The sequence below is a fragment of the Belonocnema kinseyi genome, chromosome 10, assembly GCF_010883055.1.
Source record: "Belonocnema kinseyi isolate 2016_QV_RU_SX_M_011 chromosome 10, B_treatae_v1, whole genome shotgun sequence".
Classification (NCBI taxonomy): Eukaryota; Metazoa; Arthropoda; class Insecta; order Hymenoptera; family Cynipidae; genus Belonocnema; species Belonocnema kinseyi.
Window position 1 is genome coordinate 95309104 of NC_046666.1, and position 7007 is coordinate 95316110.

The window sequence follows — 7007 nt, forward strand, 5'->3', positions numbered from 1 at the left end:
TTACTGTCGACCACCCGCCGAAATCAGAGGAGTTCGAAGTATTTTGGAGAAAAGTCTAGGAAGTGCAGCATAGACTGGACGAAGACTCAGAAAATATAAATAGCTTCAAGGTCATGTGCGCTGCCTTCATAACACCTGATCAAGGTATAGGGGCAATAATTTTTGACTTCATATTATGAACTGGAATCAAATTTAACTGTACTATATTGTGTTTTTAAAATTTTTTACATTTATCTTCAATGTGTACATTAACAAATTTCATAGGATAATTATTCAAACCCAAAATATTTTAAATGAAATAAATATTAGTATTGTAAAGAGATTCGTGTGATAATTTGAACATTGTGTCAACGAGATTTTTAATAGTAGCTATTTTTTTTAATCGGATGGTTAGAATGAAAATTAATGTATCTACCTGAATAAGTGCCTTTCCTATACCAATCAGTAATGATAGTTCCATCATTAGTCTTTATAACCTTAACATTCGAAAAAGGCATAGAATTATTAATTTCAATTTCATGAGTAAATTCAAATCTAGGATGATAAGAATTGAAATTCAGTAAAACATAATCTAATTTATTTTTTAGTAAAATCATGAAAATATCATCGTCGTATTTATAATAAGTATGTAAATTGAAATCTAGATTATTAATAACTGTGTTTTCTAAGTCTTGCATAACTAAAAATGCCAAAATAGGTGATATTGGAGAGCCCATTGGAGTACCATGTATTTGTCTATAATATAAATTGTTAAATTAAAAAACTGCTTGCGTAATTAAAAATTCTATTCCTTTTCCAAATTCGCTGAGAGGAAAGTCAGTACAATTTTTAATATTTATCCATCTGCTGAGAATACTATTTTTAAGTAGTTCTAATGGAACATTTGTGAATAAAAATGAAACATCGAACGAAACCATAATATGATCATGAGGAACAGTTCGTTTAGTTATTATATTTTTAAAGACAAAATAATTTTTACCTGACTTTTTGGAATAACTAAAGCTTCTTTTAATATGTTATTGTATAGTTTTGCCATTTTAAAAGTTGGAGAATTGATAAGAGATACAACAGGACGCATAGGACAATTCAGTTTATGTATTTTTGGTAGACCATATATTCTGGGAATGCTGGTATCGTGAACCAAAATATCTTGACGCTCTAGGTAGCTTTGGGGGCACCTGAGGTATGGGGCCCCCAAATAAAAATTATTGAATAAAGTTTTTTTTCGAAAAAGGGCCCCTAAAGAAATTTCGATACAGGGCCCCCTCCGGACTTGCTACGCCACTGTACAGATTTAATTGCAATCATTAAATGATATAAGATGTTTAAATTGAATAATATGCCCGTATATTATTAGGTAACAAATATCTTTATTTCACGAAACTTAAAAAAAAAATTAAGCTAGATTTTTATTTAAAAAATTTCCAACGGATAAGTTTACTTGCCTTTGCAAAAAATTGATAAAACGTCAATTTTTGCAGTTGTGTTGTTGTCGAGCACTGGCACTCACTCGCAAACTTCTCGTGGGAGAAAAGGAGATAGCAAATAACAGCGCGCATCACCCCTTCATTGTGAGAATTGACTTTAAACGCCTAAGTCTGGTAGTAACTGTACAGTTACTGTAGTCAGAACGTATGTATGGTGATCGGTCTCCTTATTATTACTCCGTGAGTAGACTCTACAACACTTCTCTCTACGACACTTATTTTTTCCCGACTTCTCCTTCATTCGCTTGCCTCATCTCAGAGACACACATGCGCGCTTGAGAGCGTTTGAATTCGCGCGCGCCTCGTGGCTCTCGCGTGTCGCAGGAAAGAGGGTTATCTGACACTTCCTGTTCGCTTCCCCGACAGACCCGAAAATGAAAAGCGTCGTAGAGTCTACTGTAGTATAGCAGGTAGAGATGGGCCGCTGAACGTATTTTAGACTATACCGTACGGTCACCTTACCGTGACCGGAAATCATTGGAAATCGTGGAAATCATCATTTAAATCGTTACTGGAATATTTTTACATAAATAACACAGCCACACTAAAAAAGTGTGCGGATCTGGTAACAAGACACACGTATTCCTTTGGATTTTGGGGCGCTGAATTCAAATTCGGTATCAAAAATCACCCATCACGTCCTGGTTGAGCCATAACCTCAAAAAATGACGAAAAATCATGCACTGAGGCAAATAAATTTCAAAATAATGCCAGTGCTGCAAATTTTCACTTCAAAAACATGTCGACAACTGTGAAGGATCAACTCTTGTCTGATATCAACTTATTTAACATAACTTTACCCAACAGAACTTGACCTCACCTAACCTGAATTAACAGAAATTTATTGAACTACACGTAAAGCTCTGGAAGCATATTTTCCCAGTAGCAAATGTGTGCTACACCGAATGGGTCAGCTCGAGCCTAACCTAGAAATAAATCTAACCTAGCCTAACCTAACCTAACTTCACGAAACACAATTAAACTGATTGTGTTGTCCCGTTGTGTTCGCGGTATCGTTTGAATCAGCTTGGGCTTAACCTGCAAAGAGGTCAAACCTATCCTAACATAAAAAACCTGATCCAACCTAACCTAACTTAACTTCACGTAACACAATTAAACTTATTGTGTTGTCCCGTTGTGTTAACTTAAGTGTTCCCGTTGTAACACAATAAAATTCATTTCATTGTACTACAGGTGGTTAAAAATTTAGACGCACATTACTCATTTGGAGAAACTTAGAACTAAAAGTAGAATTGACCCCATTTCAATTAACCTGACAATGTTTGTATCAATTAAAATGTAGAATTGTAACTTACACATGCAAATGAATAAGAGTTTTATTCAAAATTTTTTCTCTCTGCTTTTCTTAGACCTAAGGGATATATTTATACTATCTTTCGTGTTTACATTTTATCTTGCTTTTATCGTAATTAAATTGATTTATAGACCTACCTCAGTCCATTTTCTGCCTGCTATAACGTCTCCTTTTTTCTTCGAAGGAACGATGCAAAGGGTTACGCTTACGTTTAAGACCTACATTCGTTTCCCTTTTCAACATCCAGCGAAAATCAGCCACCATGACCTCGTCCCATCTACCCTGATATCGTTGTTCTATTACTTTTCTGTCTTGATGAAAACGTTCCCCTTGTTCTTCGCTGAAATCACCGACATTTTCTGAAAACTTATCCAGATGGGAATCTAGAAAATGAAGTTTTAAATTCATCAAGCAGCCTAACTTTTTGTAGTTTCTTATCATTTTCGCAACAATATTCTCGTAGTCTGGACTTTTTTTGTTACCGAGGAAATTTGCGTTTACTGCTTTAAAACTAGTATCTCTTGTCAATATTCGAATCTGTGGTCCATCAAAGACTCCTTCTTTCAATTTAGTGTCTGAAACATTAGTGAATTTAAGGGATATATACTTATAGCACTATCCATCTTTGTCTAATGCCTTGACAAATTGCTTCATGAGCCCAAGCTTTATGTGGAGGGGTGGTAGTAAAATTTTTTCTTCATCAACGCGGCTTTGGTTGATGATATTATGAGAACCAGGTTTGAATGAATCTCTTAAAGGCCAATGTTTTTTGATGTAATGATTGGCTCGATCTCTGCTATTCCACAGGCATATAAACTATGGCTCTCTCGTGAAACCCGATTGTTGGCCTAATATCATTGTTATGATTTTGAGATCACCACATATTTGCCATTTGTGATTCGTCTAATTAACTTTTTCAAGAAGCATTTTAACATTGTTATATTCTTCTTTGATGACCATTGAGTGAGCTATAGGGATAGGAGCGTAGGTATTCGTGTTATGCAGTAAAACAGCCTGAATGCTGCGTTTTGACGAATCAATGAAAAGTCGCCATTCTTCGTCTCTGTACACATTTTTCTGCAAGTGGTTCATTAGTCCATTAACGTCAGTGCAGTACACTAAAGACGTCTCTTCGTCTTTAACGAAAAACTTTCTGAATTATTTGTCCCTGTCGCGACAGAATGAAACTTTTTTCTTTGGCTCTAGAAGATTTCTTCTTTTTAGAAATGAAGCGGCAAATTCAGCGCCGACTTTCGGTAATCCAAAATCTCTAATAAAATCATTCAGTTCTGGTTGCGACACTAATATTGGAACCTTCAATTTCATTTTATGCACGCCATATTCGTCATCTTTTTCGTCATTTTCATCGGTATCATCAGAACTATTTTCTGTTTGATCACTGGTTTCACTACCGTCTCCATGACGTTGACTTTCAACTTCCAGTCTATCATCTTCTTAAGCGCATAAATCAGTCTGGCGTACATTTTTATTGATTTCAATTGCTCGTGCGACTGTGCACACATTAATGTACGAAATGTTATTTTTATTTTCGGCGTGGAACCCTTTGACGGAATTCATGCAAAAGTAGCAGTCCTTCGCAATAACGGGGTTATTCCATGTGGTTGGTGTAGAGTACTTGCGGTACTTTTCGTTGTTTGAATTTTTTAGACGATACAACATAAGTCTGCAGGAATTGCAAATGACGTGAGGAACCCATTTTGTTTCTTGGTGCAGCAATTTACGGTCAAAACACTTTTCGTAAAGACTTTTCACTTCCTCGTCGATTGATTTTCGCAAATTGCTCACTTCATATTCACTGCAAATGTAACAGAATGAATGTGAGCTATTTTTACAGGCATGCGATTGAGAAATGTTCGTGATCCATTGATGAAGAGCTACGGTTCCATGATGACGACGTCGGAGAGCCCGCTTTCCCACCCTGACCAGACGCCGATACTGGGGTTATTCCCTGCATCGTAATGCACGTTTTACCTGTGTCTGCCATGACGGCATGAACGCCATTTGCCCAGGGACTCGGCCAATGTGGATCCGTTGCCCACCGTCACCACGTGGAGGTGCCCTGGTTACAGACACAGGCGAATAATGTTACCAACAAGCGGTTACGAAACTCCAGACATTTACTGCTATTAATGTCAAAATATGAAAGTACGCAAGAACAGGGTTGACAGCGTAATCGGTTAGGTTAGGTCAGGTTTTTTTAGGTTAGGATAGGTTTGACCTCTTTGCAGGTTAAGCCCAAACTGATTGAAACGGTACCGCAAACACAACGGGACAAAACAATCAGTTTAATTGTGTTTCGTGAGGGTAGGTTAGGTTGGGTTAGGCTAGGTTAGATTTATTTCTAGGTTAGGCTCGAGTTGACACATTCGATACAGCACACATTTGCTACTGGGAAAATATGCTTCCAGAGCCTTACGTGTTATTCAATGAATTTCTGTTAATTCAGGTTAGGTGAGGTCAGGTTCTGTTGGGTAAAGTTATGTTAAAGAAGTTGATATCACGCAAGGGTTGATCCTTCACAGTTGTCGACATGTTTTTAAAGTGAAAATTTGCATCACTGGCATTATTTTGAAATTTATTTGCCTCAGTGCATGATTTTTCGTCATTTTTTGAGGTTATGGCTCAAACATGACGAGACGGGTGATTTTTGATACCGAATTTGAATTCAGCTCCCCAAAATCCATAGGAATACGTTTGTCTTGTTACCAGATCCGCACACTTTTTTTTCGTGTGGCTGTGTAATTGATGTTAAAAAGAGCCATAGATTGTTTTTTAATTTATTTCACGTTACTAGTAGCATGGAAATAAGGTGAAATATAGGTGTTATGACATAATCTTAAAAAGTATGTTTGGGGTTGGCAAGTTTGAAGTTTGCTTATTAGTAAAATAATAAGATTTGTTTTTCAATAATGTGAAGATAATAAAAAGAGACTTAGGTTGAGTGACCCAGTGAATGAACACTTAAGGAAATCACTGATTACAGCTAGTCCATTTCACGTTATAATAATTGATTATTCTTACAAAACTTTTGAAAATAGATTCTTAAGGGTTCAAATTTCGTAATCCGATAAATAAATTTTGCTTTTACCAAAAAGCCTTATAAAAAATAATTAAATAGTGCAAAATCAACGAAAACACCAGTGAATGAACAGTAGAGCACCAGTGAATGAACACTATAATCACTATAAATTAGAATTAGGATTTAGGTATAAAATTATATAGGTACATTACAAAATGAGAAATTAAATAATGTAAAATATTAGAAAGCGTTGCAAAATTCATTAGATATATTATTTCAATAAAAACCACAAGACATTAAGATATAAAGACAGGAGGGAATAGAAAAGTTAAACACAGAACTAGGTTAACATTTCCAAATTTTTTATTGCAATATGTATCTTTAAAACATTTCTATCAGTTCTTTTAACCTTACAAAAATACAACTTTTCGTTTAAAAATAGATAACTCTTATCTAGCGACTACAATAGAAAACTGCGATTTTTTGGACACACAGTATTTGTAATACAAAACCTTACTAAGTTGCTTTAGGTTAAATTAGAAAATACAAATATAAATCACAGTGTTGTAAAATGATTTGATGAAACAAATCAATCCTTTCTTCGACCGTTGATATTTATTGATTTCAAATCGTAGATTTCAAATTCTTTATGTCTTACGGTCCAATCGTAAATCGAAAAAATAAATATGAGTCAAAAAAACATGTTCTTCGAAACTCAAATATTTATTTAATAGAAAAAACTCCTTTCAAAACTTCCTGACGTTTCAGTACACATGCGTACCTTTTTCAAAGGTTCTTAAACCTAAACAATTATAATAAAAATTAGTAATTTTAGTGCGAACAAATATGATAGATAATTACGTAGATTTGAATACATTGCTACCTGAGTTGATGGTAGTTTAAATAGTCAAACAGATCAATTTTCAGTCAAATAAAAAAAGGAACATTTGAGTCAATAGTTTAAAGAAATTAATTAAAATTTAGTCATTTTTTTTTTTTGAAGTCTCAAAAAAATTTTTGAGACTTCAATCGATTACCCTACATTTTATTTTAGATTACGAAGAATATTTGAGTTTCGAAGAACATGTTTTTTTGACTCATATTTATTTTTTCGATTTACGATTGGACCGTAAGACATAAAGAATTTGAAATCTACGATTTGAAA

At 34.7% G+C, this 7007-nt stretch overlaps 1 protein-coding gene across 5 annotated transcripts in view; it reads right to left on the reverse strand.

The window, feature by feature from the left end:
- Positions 1-7007, reverse strand: part of LOC117181378 — a 343385-nt gene that overhangs the window by 262014 nt on the left and 74364 nt on the right. The gene's annotated exons all lie outside the window — the stretch shown is intronic.